Source organism: Hippopotamus amphibius, chromosome 17 (genome assembly GCF_030028045.1).
Source record: "Hippopotamus amphibius kiboko isolate mHipAmp2 chromosome 17, mHipAmp2.hap2, whole genome shotgun sequence".
NCBI classification, from domain to species: domain Eukaryota; kingdom Metazoa; phylum Chordata; class Mammalia; order Artiodactyla; family Hippopotamidae; genus Hippopotamus; species Hippopotamus amphibius.
In genome coordinates this window covers 59,573,371-59,588,647 of record NC_080202.1, presented here as the reverse complement: position 1 = coordinate 59,588,647, position 15,277 = coordinate 59,573,371, and the positions used below count along the sequence as shown (strand labels likewise).

Here is a 15,277-nt window from a genome sequence, read left to right as displayed (position 1 = left end):
GAGGTTGAAAACACACAGTTTCTCAATCCTGACACTCTGCACATTTGGGGCTGGATAATCCTTTGCAGTGGCGGCCTGTCCTGTGCATTGTAGGATATCTAACAGCATCCCTGTTCTCCACCCACTAGATGCTCATAGGACCTTTGCCTCTAGCTGTGACAACCAAAAATATCTCCAGACACTGCAAATGGCCCCTGGGGTGGGGGTAGGGGGCAAAATCGCCCTTGGTTGAGAACAAATGGTTTCAAATCAGGAACATAGCTGAGTTGGAAAGTCACCTATGGGCTCCCGGAAGGGCTGAGAAGAACCAGGCAGCTGGCCGGCTGGAGAGGGATATAGCGTCTCATGAGTTGGGACATTCTCTGGTCATAAATGGCTGTGCACCACCAGGACCTCAGCAGGAAGCCATCCGCTGGCCTTCACGCGCCCAGAATCCTATGGGCTAGGAAGGCCCCGAGATTTAGCCCATTGACAAGCAGGTACAGAGCTCTGCTGCTTCCAGAGTTCTCGAAAAACAGTTGCCATGGGTCTCAAAGTTGCCTTGGCCAGGAAGGTGAGTGACTCTGGCCCACTTCACGGAAGAATCGGCAGAGAAGGGACATCAGGGATGCCAAACTGGAGTCCCATGGGCAGAGCCACCTGTGTCACTCGGCCCCAAAGGGAGCTGCAGAGGGGGCCATGGGAGTCACTTTTCAGAGGCCAAGTTTCCCCTGCAAGACAAAGGCTGATGCCAGGGCAGGGAATGGGGGGAGGGCTTTTAAAGGCACAGAAATCCCTTGGCCACCCACAACTTTCTCTCTGCCCACCAAGTCTGCTGTATTCAGCACAGCTATCCCTTTGTTGGGGGAGGGGGAGGCTTATCCAAGTCCTGTAAGCAAAGCGTCAAACACCTCTTATGCCATCTTTGCCAGTGAGCATTTCCACGGGAACCCCCTTCAGTCCAGGCTGCCCCTGTTTCCAGAAGAGAATCGCATCCGAGGTCATTCTGCACCCACGCAGCCTGGCCCGCTGTGTCTTGAGTCCACCCAGTGGCACGCATCACAGAAGCGGGTGTTTGCTGCAGTAGGGCTTTCTGTCGGACGGATTCGGGAATTCAAAATGTCGCTTGCCTATGTCACTTTGCGAGAGTGAAAATAGTTTCAGGTGCTGCTACCGCGCCTCCATAAGCTCTGCCCAGAGAAGGCTGCCAGGCTGGAGGGTAAAGAAGGTGATGGACGGGGACGAGATGGAGAGAGGTGAGGAGAAGGTCACTGATGGTGTATCCTGCCCTGAGTCTTTGCCTTTGCCTCTCCCTCCACCCCCAATTCTGGAAGCCTTGGCGGAACCAGCCTCCTCCCCGCCTGGCTGGGTGCTTTCCTCCTCAGCAATCTGCTTTCCACCAAAAAAAAGTGTTCTAAATAGAGCGGAACTGAGAATGGGCTGCAGCCCGGATGAAGTCTTCCCTTCCCTGGAGAGCCCAGCGTCCCCCGGGGAGGGCTGGTCCACCCCCAGCGCCTCTCTTTCAAAGCATGCTTGACCCCGGAGCGCCCAACCCTGACACAGGCACAAAGCTACCACCAATGGATTCTGCTTCTGCAGCACTTTGCCCGGGCTGGGTCCTTCCTCCCTCCCAGGCCTTCCAGACACCTTCTCTGGCCTCCTCTCCCTGCAGGTACTCTCCAGGCATCCAGGGAACCCTATTCCAGGTGGGGACCGGAGGCCCCATCCATCAATGCTCACCCTCAACTTGCTGAGAGAGGGTGAGTGGTTAACTGACCCGCCTGAACCTCAGTGTTCCCCAAACCAAGGTCCACCAGCAAGGAGCACAGTCTCTCACCGCATCAGGTTGTTGAATCAATTTTTATTAAGTTAGAAACTCCCATTGCTCTCACAGGGGCTTGGGCACCAGGTTGGGGGTGGATGTTTAGACATTTCTCTGTTCTGGAAGATTCTACCCAAGGCTCAACCCCACCAGGCACAGAGCTGGCTGCACATTTTGGGATCCAGGCTCAGCACATGGTTCTGTGCATTTCACTCATTAGCACACACGAACAGGGTCATCCCGATGCCAACCAGGTTTCATTGAGGGTCTCACACCCCCTGGAATAAGAACCCTTCAGCCCTCAGAAGACAGGGCCGTGAGAAAGCCCACATCCTCCAAAGAGGGAAGGGTCTCGCTGCGCCCTTCACCAGGTCCCCAACTCATGACCCAGGTAAAGCCCAAGACAGGTGACCCTGTGACAGCTCTGGGATGTCTTTGGGAGAAGGTGTAGCGGTGGCAGTTGGGAAGGCCATTTGCAGGCTGGGGGGCTTATAGGGAAGCTGCGGTGGGGTGGCACAACCCGCCCTCCACCCCCGCCTCTTCCTGGTGCCTCACTGAGTCCAGTCGTAAGGAATCCGAGGTCAGAGCCACCCCGTGACTTGTCCATGAGCCAGTCCCCTCTGCTCCTCACGGCCTCTCTGAATTCAGCACCTCCAAGAACATCAATTCACCCAACCAGGCAAAAGCAAGGAATTTAGAAAGTGACCCGAGCTTACATAGAAAGTGAGGGTTCCCCACACGGACCACTGTCAGCACAGGGTGCGCGTCCCTGTCCATCCCAACACAGAAGGAAGACAGGGCAGTGGGGAATGGGGAGGGGGAGGGGGAGTTTAAATATGCAAATAAGGACCCCTCATAACAATGCATTTGTAAACAAGTAAATAAGGATCATCCTCCTTCCAAGTTGGTTTTTTTTTTTTCCTCCAGTTATATCTACTTCAGAGCTAGGAAAAAATAAGTTAGTCCTCTCTTACAAGTCTGGTTCAGAGCACTGAACAAAAAAATTAAAACGCTGAAACAAGGTATTTTTTCTCCTCTGGATGAACTGTTTTACAATAAGCTACCTGCTGGGGTCAGGAAACCTGAGATCAATGGTTTTCTGCTCCCACAAAAACTCACAAGGGGGAGTCACGCTGAAGAGCTCTCACAGAGAGACAGTCACCCGCACACAACCCTTTGTACCTGTTCCAGCTTTTATTTGAAACCATTTCTCTCCTCTGCTTCACCTCCTTCCCTCCTTCCTTCTCCCTGGAGAACAGCTTCCATCTGGGGCAAGACGCCCGCCATGTCCTCGCCTTGTCTGGAGGCGAAGGGGTGATGGAAGAGAGGAGAGATGGCAGGCTTGGGGGGCTGCTCCTGCTGCCCCGAGAGGGAGCACAGTTTCTTCCCTATTAGGTGTGTGATGCTAAAAAGGGGGAGAAACGGTCAAAATCAAAATAAATAGCCAAAGGAAACAGGCAGCCCCTCCCTGGGAATGGTAGTTGCCCAGAACGAACATTTACCCAAACACATGAGAAAAATGGTTCCTGTTGAAGGACCGGGCTAGGAGCACTCCTTACTGGAAAGGAAATTTGTTTACCACATTTTATTTGCTCCTTAGTTTTTAATGCTGTCCTGGCCTGGTGTCCTATAAACAGACCAGCTTTTCCATTCTCCAGCAGTGCCAGGAGAGCCGAAGACGGAACAGATGGGCTGGTGCCAGGATGCTGGGCAACTGAGGTCTCACAGCTACAAGAACCCACGCCCAGCCAGGGGGGCTGAGAGAGGAGCTTGTTGGTCTGCAGTGGAGAAGAAGGGTGTGATCTGAAATCTAGGTGTGGAAATGGGGAGAAGGCTGCCTGGCTTGTGAGATCAGCTCTTCTCTCTGCCCGGGTGGAGGAGGCAACAGAAAGGGCGTCAAGGACCCAATGTGTACGTCTGATTGAATATTCTGTAGGGCTTCCTTAGTCAGTAGAGGCAATTGGCAGGTTCTGGAGAGAACTTGGCCTTGGGGAGAAAAAACTTGACTGGTATTAGAGTCAGATGAAGTCAATGTGGTGCAAGAGTCCCCAGGAAGGAGAACCACTGTTCCAAGGGCCAGTATCCAGGCACCATCATCTCTACTCTTGGCGGGCAACACAGGTCTAGCCCCTGAACAAAACCAAACAGCCAAAAGAGCTTGCCCACAGCTGGAGAGATTCAGCGATGCCTTGTTCACACTGGGGAAAGGTAGGTGTAGTGGCAGAGTAGGTGTAGTGACAGAGTTTGCATCTGAAGTCTCCTCCCACCCAGGTGCAGAGATCATGCTAGCCCAGGGTCTCGGCAGTCTGGTCCATAGAGTTCCATGTTTAGACCATAGAGCTAAGAGCTCACATTTATTTAAGCACCATGTCCCTGGCACCGTTCTAAGTGCCACATCTGCAAGAACTCACCTAAACCTTGCAACCACCTTATGAAGCAGTTTAAAGATGAGGTTAAGTTACTCCCTGGAGGTGTCACTGCTAGAGGTCTGGTGATGTCCTAAGATAGGAAGCTAAGTCTCTGAATCTCTCCGTGAAAAAGAGCATCTTGTTTCCACCACAGCCAACTCACATCCCCCTGGAAAATGAGTGGGAAAGATGCATTAGGTAAAACAACAGAGCTTTGGGGCTGTTTTGTTACAGCAGCCTACTGTAACTAATACGGTTTGCACAGAGAAACTGTAACACTGCCCTCAGGGCAGGGGCCTCAAGGGGTGTGCTCTAGGGCAAGCCACTGAACCTCCCTCACCTTATTTTCCTCACCTATAACAACAAGGTCTTCATACCATCTCACAAAGTTGCTGTGATTCAAACGGCAAGCTTTGGCAAGAGCTTTCAAACCATAAAGCACTGTAAGACACTGGGCGGTATTATTTTCTGAACCGCTTAATTTTTTTTTTTGGCCGACTGTCTCATCATCTCTCGAATGTCTGAAACTGGTCCTGGTGACCAGAGCCCACAGATGGATGACACCCACTTTGTCCAAATTCTAATTTTACTCGTTTGAATGAAGAAGAGGGGGTGGTCTTTGAGTTCTTCTTCCCCAAAAAAGGTGAAACTTCTGCCTTCCTTTCTGCTTTCCTCCCCACGGAAGGGTTGGTTAATCAGAGAGCAAATGGGAGCAGACTCTTCTCTCCCTGGGCCTGCGTGCTCTTGATGGTGCCTCTTCCACCTTTGCCTTCTGTCCCCAAGGGCTAAGCCCTTGAACCTGGGAGGTCCATCCCCATTAGCAGGGGATCTGCCCATCATTATCCAACTTCTCTGTTTGGGACTCGCTGGAAACATTCACAACAGGGTGAAGAGCAGGCAGCGTTATCCACCCGGCTTCTCCAGTAACACTAACCATGAGTTTATTGGGCAAATGGGATCGATGGTTTTGTACGTGCCGTTGTTGTCTAACCACACCATAAGTAAGATCCTGAAGGCGAGGGACATCTCATATGTGTTGTGTTTTTTCCTCTGTATTCCTCCCTATTAGACACTGTGAAATTCTTCAGAAATTCTGACCTAAACTTTTGATTTTTAATGTCTCTTTCCTACCTTAAAAATCACCCAAGCTCTCAGATAACTGGCAAAACCCAGACATATTCTATTTCAGGAAGAGATCTTGCAGGAAAACCAGTGAATCAAGGGACAAGCATATTTTCTCTGCTGTTCAGAAAACACTTTATTGATTAACAGGCAGACAAGAAAACAGGCAACTTTAGTGGTACACACAGTCACAGATCATTAACAGGGAAAATCAACTCAACATCTTCCTTGTACATCTATACCAGGTAAAAGCCACCATGCTACGACTTAAGATCTCTGAACTTCAGGTCTCCAATGACCTTGGTTTTGAACCCCAGCTCTCACATATAAGACCTGAGCAAAGCCATGGTTCCCGGTACATCTCTATTTTCTGAGGATGAAATGTCAATCACAGTGCCTGCCATGTAATCCTGAACATTATTGGGCATTTTAGGGATAAATTTCAAAGTGTAAGGAGTGACCCAGTTCCTGCTTTTATGAGACAGACAGACAGACACAGACAGACAGAGGACTGTTGGGAGAAACACGTTTAAAACAAGTGCAGTATAAACACAGTAAATGACACACAAAAGGTGCTCTGGTAAGGAAGGAGCCATCAGCATTTTGGGGTACCTAGCCAGTGCCAGATGCTTTATGAGAATATGTGACAGAAGGAGAGGCCACAACTGGTTGAGAGAGAAAAGAAACCCAGGAAGACTTCCTAGAGCAGAGGGCATTTGAAATGAGCCTTGAAGGATTAAGGGGATTTCCGGAGCCTGGCTGCCCAACATGGATCTTTTAAAGCATAGACTCATTCAGGGAGAATTGCCAGAGGATTAAAACTCATGCTGAGTCCAATCAAAAATCACCACTGGAGTGTGAAAGGAACTTTCCTAATTAAGCAATTCCAGAACATTCCCAACTCTTTGACTGCATGAGTAGTGGTGGGGAACCGTTGTACCCGGGTGGACTGGTAAGATGCCTTCTCCACAGACGGTCACCAGGGTGGCCTGGAAAAGGGCACAGGGGTCTGACGTGGATCAATGTGCCTCGGTGCTCTGGACCCCACAGTGGGTGGGTATCAACGAACGCCACCCAGGAGACCCAGGTACCCCGGAGCTGGAGTGCTTTACAACAGACTGAAGATGTTTACAGCGAAGGGTAAAGAACCTGCCACCTAGTTTAGTTTCATGGCAGCTCATACGTGGAAACTGGATAGTCTGGGTGGCTGTCCAGCCCCTGGGGGGCTGGCTATCTCACTCTGTGTGATACCGACCAGGGTTCCTGATTGTCCCCAGTCAACAGAAATTAATCAGAGGCCAGACAAGAAATTCAGGCAAGGCTTTCCTGGGGCCCCTGCTGCAGCAGGGGGCAGTGAGAGCAGGTCCCCTTGCTTACTCCCAGGGTGGGGGTGGGGTGGGGTGAGCTGGTTCTTTATGTGGGGTGAGGGTAGGGGTGGGTCCAGGGGTCGGGCCAGAGGGGTGGCTTGGCTGGCTTGCCCACCCCTTCGGTGGGGTTGTGTGCCGGGGCGTGCGCCGTGACCTGCCTTTGCTCCTGACACCCTGTCTTTGCCTCCGGCTCTTCAGGAGTGGCAGTTGGGCTTTTCAGTCTTTTTGTATCTTGTTGTCCAGAATTTACCCCAACTGCATATGCACACAGTTATTTTTAGTCCCTTATAGTTTCTTTGCATTTTGGTGCTCGAGGAGACGTCTGTCCAGGTGCAAGCACTGCAGCAAAGGGTCCTGGGTCCAGGTCCCAGCCTGCCCCACATGGAGTGTGACAAGCCTGTCAGTTCACCTTTCAGCACATCAGGCGGAAATCATCTGTCCCTGCGAAACCACTTAGAAAAGGGGGATCTGTATCTTTTTTTCTGATGGCTGTGATGACGCTTACTTTAAGTTTAAGGAGAGGCAAGAGCTTAGGCCAACAGCCTGGGACCTACCTTTTGAAGAGCTCACGGCAGAGGATGGAGGAGACCCCCAAGGACCACCTGGTGGGCTCACAGCCCTGAGCCGCAGAATCACGGTCATGGACAGCATCCTGGGCAGCCTGAGCCCTGAACACGGGCGGCTTCAGGCCAGGATGACCAGCCTTCCTCATCCTGCTCTCCCCGCCTCTCCAAAGCCCAGGCCTGAGTTACCCCAGAAGGTGGGAATAGGGGGCAGGCAAAAGGGGAAGGAAAGGAGGAGAGGGAAAACACTGTTTTTTAAAAACCCTTCGACAGAACCTGATAACCTGGAGTACACGGCGATCGGCACCGGACGGCATACAAAAGCCAAAAGGCAGGTCCCAGGACGGGTCAACTTAAGACTTAATATTTGCCTTTCACTAAGCAAACTAATAAAACCCCTGCAGTTTTAGCCACGCAGAGCTCCCAGTTTTTATTTATTGGTCAAAACGGCAGGCAGGTTTTTTGCCCCCTCCCAGTCACCCCAGGCAAACAGCAGCCCCCCTGCCCACTCCTGTCATCAGCCTGTATGTCTATTTGCCTTCTCCCTCGACAAACTTTTGCTCCACGCAGCTGACAACAAGAGCAAACAGCCTTGAAGTCGTCTCTGGTAATGGACTTCCCGGGACAGCCCTGTTTTTGGCTTGTGCAGCCGAAGGCAAAGGGAGAAAGAGCTACCTGTCAGACGTCAGCTGCGTCCGGCAAGACTCAGAACTTGGCACACGCAAGGAACTTTGGGGGATGGTCAAGACCACCCTCCCCCTGCCCCCATTTTATTGATGAGAAAACTGAGACCCGGAGAAAAGGTTTGCTTGTGAAGCAAGCTGAAGTTAAGGCAGGACTAGAGCTTTGAAAGGAAAAAAGAAACAAGCAAGTCTTACCTACTGGATAGCATGGGGAACTCTCCTCAATTCTCTGTAATAAGCTAAATGAGAAATGAATTTGAAAAAGAATAGATACGTGTATATGCATAACGGAACCACTTTGCTGTACACCTGAAACTAACACAATATTGTTAACCGACTATGATCCAATATAAAAAGGTTTTTAAAAATAGCAAATCTTTTAAGTCATGAATTCTATCCCATGGCGGCATTGTGTTCGGCAGAGCGGGAAGAGGCTTTGGGGAACCTGTGGCCTGACTTCCTCATTTTCACATGGAAGGAATTAAGGAGGGGGACTTCCTGAGACAAAATCTCGGGTCTCCTTGTCTCCCCACTCTGTGCTTTTTATCAGCATAAGACACACACCTGGATGCAGAAGTAAGATGCATTTGGCTCTGATGAAGAAATTGACATTCATGGACACTTGGCAGCCCATGAACTGCTCTTTAAAATTCTGCTTCCCCAGCAGGTTGAATATCATCCAATGTTCTCTCCCAGTTCTCTCCCATTTTACCAAAAAGGCTGCCTCCCCCAGGGCTGGACCACCCCTCATCTGATGTTGGAAATGGGATTCCTGCGTTAGTCAGAGGTGGATCTAGATAAGAGTGATGCTTTAGACCACTCCAAGCTCTGGGAATCTGGGATTCGACGTGGATGAGAAGATTAGAAAAGAGAGAAAAAGAGGAGATTGTTGCTTTTGGCACAGCAGTGGGACTTCTTCTGGAACCAGTGACCGTGTGTGGGGTATAAATGAAGGAAACATCTGAAATGAATCCATCTTTTAAAAAAGAAAAATGACACCCCAGGAGCTGGCTAGCATTCCTTTGAAGGGAGGGAGAGTCAGAACAGGGGCAAAAACCCAGGTGCACGAGATCGGGTCTTAAATCTCTACACGTGTGTAATGAGAGAGTCATTTCTAGACGTTTGCGCGCTCCTCTCCACGCTGGCAGGCGATGACCTCCCGGGGTCCCATCACGCAAGACGAGCATGGTTAGCTGGAGGCCCGTGTTCCAGGCTCCAGAGGCTCATCCCTGTCTTTCAGCAGAAAAGATAGAGACTTGATCCCCCGACAAGAAGCAACAGCTTCAGGATGGCATGCAAGCCTGAAAGCCTGGCTTTAACGTACCTGCAAAGAACCTGTAATTTGCCTCCAGATTTTTCTCGCTTGTCATAAACACCCCACGCTCGGCTGGCACAACCTCCTTTCTCCTCCTCTATCCCCTGCTACTGCCACCAGATTCCACTGCCTTATCCCAGATAAAGCTGGTGTCTGGAAAGGTAAGGGTGAGCTGGGGAGGGGAGGGGGGGCCCCATTCACACGATGTGAGTTGAGCTCAAAGTTATCATGGAGACTTCAGACAGAAAGTACACACTTAGGCCCAGTTTACACGCCCCTGATATTTTAAGGGACCCTGGAGTTCAAAGGAATTTCAGGAAGTCTTACAGCCAACTCCTTCGTTCTCCAGACAACACCATCCCAAAGGTATTTAGCTCTTTGCCTGTGTCTAGCTAAGATGCAGAATTGTCTTCTTGGCTAATTATTCTACACAGTGTGTAGACACACACACACACACACACACACACACCCCATATTCTTTTTTCCATTGTTCCCAGTGTCCGTGTTAGCTTTGGTTTTGTAATGAACTGTTTTGCTCTGAACAGAAAAGGTTCACGTCACCTTTATAAGTAGGATGGTATTAGAAAGGAATCCCTGGTACCTTGAATGCCTGTCATGCCCACCTGTCCACAGCATGCTTCTGAAGGATGTGGTCTCAGATGGTTCCTTACAGCCTGGTTTTTATTCAATATCATGCAACCCCAGTACCCTGGAGACAACTGATGGGGTCAAGATTGGTTGGTGCCTGGTCCATCTACAGGCTGCCCAACAGCCAATGAAGCGGCCAGATACAAGGGCTCTGAATGGCACCCGGGCCAACCAATCAAGGGCATCAGCCGGTTACAGCAGGTGAAGCAGAAGCAGAGGCAGGGCCATCGAGTCCCCCAGTAGAGAGACCAGTTTGCTTAGGACTGTCCCAAGTTTAGCACTATGAGTCCTGCATCCCGGAAAACCCCTCGATTCTGAGCAGACTGGGAGTCACCATCAGCTCATCACCTGGGCAGACTCCTAGAATCAGGAGCCGCAGACGCTGATGCTAACGGAAGCTCAAGACGAGCACGGTGGTTCAGTTTTGCTATCCCTGGACACCACCTACCGAGACTGGGTGTCTCCAACAACTCGGGCTTCTTGGGAAGGCCTGGATGGAGAGCTGCCGAGTCAACCGTCTCCTTTCTATCAATACTTTGTTTCCATGGCAACCTGAAACAAACCAGCACTTATGGAGGTGATATAAGTGGGTCTCTTTTCCTTAAAACTTGAAGGAATCTAATGCAAGGAGTGCATGTGCAGGTCAAGGAAGGAAGGTGAAAGCCCACAAACAAGCTTCCCATTTCAACAGCACAAAACATCCCCCAGGGGTTCTCCTCATTTGTTTGGTGGTGAATCTGAGATGCCAGGAAGGACCCCATTGCTTCTGTGCTGAGACACTGACATCACTAAATGGTCACACAAACGCATCACCTACAACTCAGGGAAGATAAATCTGTCTGGCCTGAATTTTTCTCACAAAGGCAAGTCATCCATTTGCTTCGGAAAGAGAAAGTACAGACATATTTGGCTCTGCATTCTGGACAATGCTGAACCATGATCAATCGCTAGGAAATGTTTTCAGCCATAGGTGCGGTGGCTGCAGAGTGAAGGAGCAAACGGGACTTGTGTTTGGTGGGGCCCCATCTGTGGTCAGGTGAGGGGTCACCAGCACACACTGGAGGGAGAGGGTCCTCAAGAAACACCACCAACTCTGGTCGCTGGATAGTCTGTAGTGAAGCCCTGTGTTCTCACATGGACCCCATCTGCCAGCTGGGAGAAGAGGGCCTTCCCAGCTGACCATGCATCTGCAGCAACATAAGACATGTGCATTTTCTGCTCCTCCAGCTGTACACCTGCGTGAGATCCAAACCACGAAAGCCGGACATGGGGAGCGCAAGCCTTCAGGATCCAGCCCCTTGCCGAAGCCCCCTCCAACATCCTACCATCTTTAGAGCCTGAAGGATTTCTGCCCAGATCTGCATCGCTCTGGAAGCTGTGGGGACCAGGTCCCACAGAGATGAGAAGGGACACTATTCCAAGGCTGCCTGTATAGCAATGCACAAACACCGGCCTCTTCAGAAGCAGCAGGAACAAAAAAAGCAAGATCCCATTTGACCGACGTGTAGTTAACTGTTCACTCTGTATCCGGCTGGGAGATAATGGAGCAAACGAGAAGAAATGCTGAGTCCAAAGGCACAGCAGACATGGGGGGCGGGGGGCCAAGAAAGGGTGTGGCGGGAAGCCCTCTGGTCCCCGAGGATTGGTGTCGGGGGTTCTTAAGACCAGGCAGCAGCAGAAGAAACATCTCCCACTGGAAGGAAGACTAACGTCCGGGATCCTGGCATCTTCTTCAACTGTAGGTGGCCTCCCGTTCACACAGGCCAACACAGAGACTATTCCTCAGGGCGCAGGTCTTTGCTTTCTCCTCAAATCCAGAAGTTTCTTTATTCTCCAAAATAAGACTTCTCAATCAAATCCAGAGTTCTTGCTCCTTAAGAGAGGGTCCTATCTGAGCCAGGTGCTGCAGGGGGTCCTGGTTGCAAACTTTGACTCCATGAAGGTTCCTGGTGGGAAGTGTGGGTGAAGGGGAGCAGCTCTTTACCTGTCCTGCCTTTCAGGCCTGTGGACCAAAAAAGAGCATAAGTGTGAGATTCCAGCTTCTGTCCTTTCAACAAATGTCTTTCAACAAGAAGCATCCCCTTACTGCCTTTAGTCCAGAATGTTCTAGCTACTAAACAGAACATACGCTGCTTCTAAAAGCAGTATTTTAGTTAAGGCAGGAAAAGGCCTATTTATACCATTCAAGGAACTCCCTGTACACTGAATCATTGCTGGGAACCCTCTACACAATTCTCACCACTACACCCATAGCTGAATTTTTTTTTTTTTAAATACCACTGAATACAGCCAGCCCAGAGGAGTGGAAAATTCTGTTTTTCAGCATGTCACTATTATGTCGGTGAGATATGGGGCTGGGGGCATGGAAGTGTCAGACGACCCAGTTTACAGATGGGAAAACTGAGGCACAGAGGGTGCCATTGTTCTCAGTATAGGATGAAAAGTGCCTGGTCCCTAATCCCAGTGTTTGCTTTAGCTGGGACGTCTCTCTGCTTTCACGAGACCCTTAAAAACTAATTAGGAGATTATCCAGAATGGACGGGGGCCCCTCCGAGGGAAAGGAAAAATACGATATTACACAGTTCTCTTTCTGTAATGCCGACTGCAAATAAATGAAGATGGACTTGGACTCATCACACCTTCCCGGCTTCCTGCCACCCCATCTAACCCCCATTTCTGAGTGACAAATCTGTTTAGTACCACTAAATGCCCTCAGGGACCTCCCCACTTTAAAACTGCTGAGACCTATTCAGAAACCCAGGTAATCCGGGCCCCACATTTCTGACTCCAACAATCTTCAACAGCCCATGAGGAACACCCTGCAAATCTGTGCATTCCCACGCACCACGATGGACGAGATGCTGTGAACGCAGGTATAAACCAGACAGGCAAACCCCACCCCTGTAGGTCATAGCAGAGAGGCATCACTGACCAAGCCTGAGGCCAGAAGGACCGCAATATCCAAGGGAGATGTGCTACGGATTCTGGGGGCCGTGGGGCCAGTAGGCCCCTCAGTCCAGCTTCAGCCCTGTGGGGGTCGCAGCTCAGCCTGGTGCAAGGGAGCTCTCCTTCCTGCGGGCTTTGGCTAAACCCCTGGCAGGGATGTGGGTGGCTCCCATGAAACCAGAGAGGAGGGTGCCGTCAGAGACAGGAGGACGTCGCTGTCCGGGCCTGGGGGAAACTGATCAGGGAGAAGATGGTCCGAGACACTCGTCCGCAGGAGAAGTGTGAAAGGAGAGAGAGTCTGCCTGCAGGAGTCGGCCGGCTCCCCCAGAAGGCCAACCAACAAGCCTAAGCAGAGGCCCCCGGCGCTCCAGGCAGCTCTCTGACTGGTGGCCAAGAGGGAAACCAGGAGCCTCGCCCAGGTGGTGTCCGGGCCCTCCGGACACTCTCTTTCATTTGGACCCCAAAACGCCCCAACAACCCCGAAGTGCTGCTAAACTTTCTGTGTTTTCTCCCCTCTCCTGGCCAGTGGCCCTCTGAGCTGCCCCAGAGAGAACCGGGGAGAAGCCCATTCCCCAGGGAGACGCAGGCAGCTAGCAAATGAATTGGCAGCAGCCCGGTGAATCACACAGGGACTTCCTTCTTGTCGCCCGGCAACCACATGCACTTGGCAGTGGGACATTAAACACAGAGGGGAATGTCGGGAGGCATGTGCAAAATAAAATAAAAAGCAAAACACACATCCCCCCAGCCCGGACTCATCCCAGCCGGGCAGATCCCGCCAAGGGGGCTGGGGGAGGGGTGGAAACAAGGGCATCAACCCAGGGGAGGAAAATGAGGTCAGGACCGGCTGAGGCAGGGCCTGACACTCCCCCTCCCCCCACCAAACTCTTCTAGGTGTAGCATTTGTATTTGGCCAAAGACACGCCTCGATTAGCTTAGAGAAAGGCAACGGGGCCGAGGATTGGCAGGCACCTAGAGATTTGAAAGATTACTTAGAAACCCAGCCAGCCCGGAGGGGTTAGGACCTGGGACCTCCAGGTTGGCTGTTCCTGCCTCTCCCTCCTGCATCATTCCCCAGGTTAAGTCACTGCCACCTCTAGCGCTCTGCCACCTCTAGGCCCAGATCCCCTTCCCCCAGTCCTTTCCCACTTGAATGTTTTCATGCCTGTTGCTATGGCCACTAGGAGCTGGTTAGACAAGCCTCCAACACACCACCTGGCCCTTCAGACCCTGCCTCTGGCCTCTTTGAAAATTCCCAGGACGGAAGTAAAATGCATGCAGCGACGACATGTGGAACAACCCAAAGGAGAAAAACTGGGGCCCGGGGAAGCAAGAACAGCAGCAAGAGGGCCCCTGTGATGGGCTGAATATTAGCCCCCAAAGACCCTCACGTCCTAATAACCCCGGCAACCTGTGAATGTCACCTTCTAGAGCAAAAGTTAAGGCTCCTGAGAAGCAGAGATTATCCTGGATTATCAAGGAGCTGGGGCACACGTAACCACGAGTGTCCTCGTTAGAGGGAGGCAGAGGCAGAGGTGACACAGGAGAAGGAGCAGGAGATGTGATAACAAAAGCAAGACGCTGGAGGGAGCGATTCAAGGAAGAAAGGGTGAGGGAAGGGAAGCAGGTGGTCCCCGGAGGCTAGAAAAGACCAGGAAACGAACTCTTCCCTAGAGCTTCCAGAAAGAAACGCCTTTTTTTTTTTTTTTTTTTTTTTGGCTGTGCAGCTTGCTGGATCTTAGCTCCCCAACCAAGGATTGAATTCGCATCCTCCACAGTGAAAGCACAGAGTCCTGACCACTGGACCACCAGGGAATTTAGAGCTTCCAGAAAGAAATATCCCTGCAGATACCGTGACTTTAGCCCAGTAAAACTGGCCAATGTAGGAGACAGTAAGAGAATAGATGAGTGTTGTTTAAAGCCACTAAATTTGTGATAATTTTATGGTAGCATAGAGACAACTAATTATGTCAATCAGGACACATGTTGTCTGTTTCCCCCCAGACCTAGAGAAGAGGGTATCACAGTACAAATACTGGTGACAATGGAACAGAGCTGGTCAGAAGGGGAATTTGGCTTGGAGAGATCTAACAGATACCCTACAGGCTCAGAAGGAAAGTCAAGTCTCTGAAAGCAACTGAGGCAAGAAGTAGCCCAGGCTATGAAGTGGGCTCTCAAATGACACCACTGGTGAGTGTCACTGGGGCCAGTGGCTTCATCTCTGAAAGCCTCAGTTTTATCATCTGCAACATAAAGATAATATTAGTATCTTCCCTGCAGAGCCTTTAGGATTAAATGAGATACTGCATGAAAAGCACACGGCACATGATAGGTGCCAAATAGATGATGTCTTAGGAACGATTAAGCATGTGGATGTGAGCAGAAGCTGCTAAGTGCCCACCCCAATATCTAGCCTGCCCTTTC

The 15,277-nt window shown here is 50.9% G+C and overlaps 1 long non-coding RNA gene across 1 annotated transcript in view; it reads right to left on the bottom strand.

Annotated features, from left to right (window-relative positions):
• Nucleotides 1-5,456: 5,456 nt before the first annotated feature.
• LOC130840891 (uncharacterized) overlaps nt 5,457-15,277 on the bottom strand; it is a 156,015-nt gene continuing 146,194 nt past the window's right edge. Inside the window, exon 3 of the long non-coding RNA XR_009050081.1 lies at nt 5,457-11,909. This is a non-coding gene — a long non-coding RNA (uncharacterized LOC130840891). The remainder of the gene's footprint in view (nt 11,910-15,277) is intronic.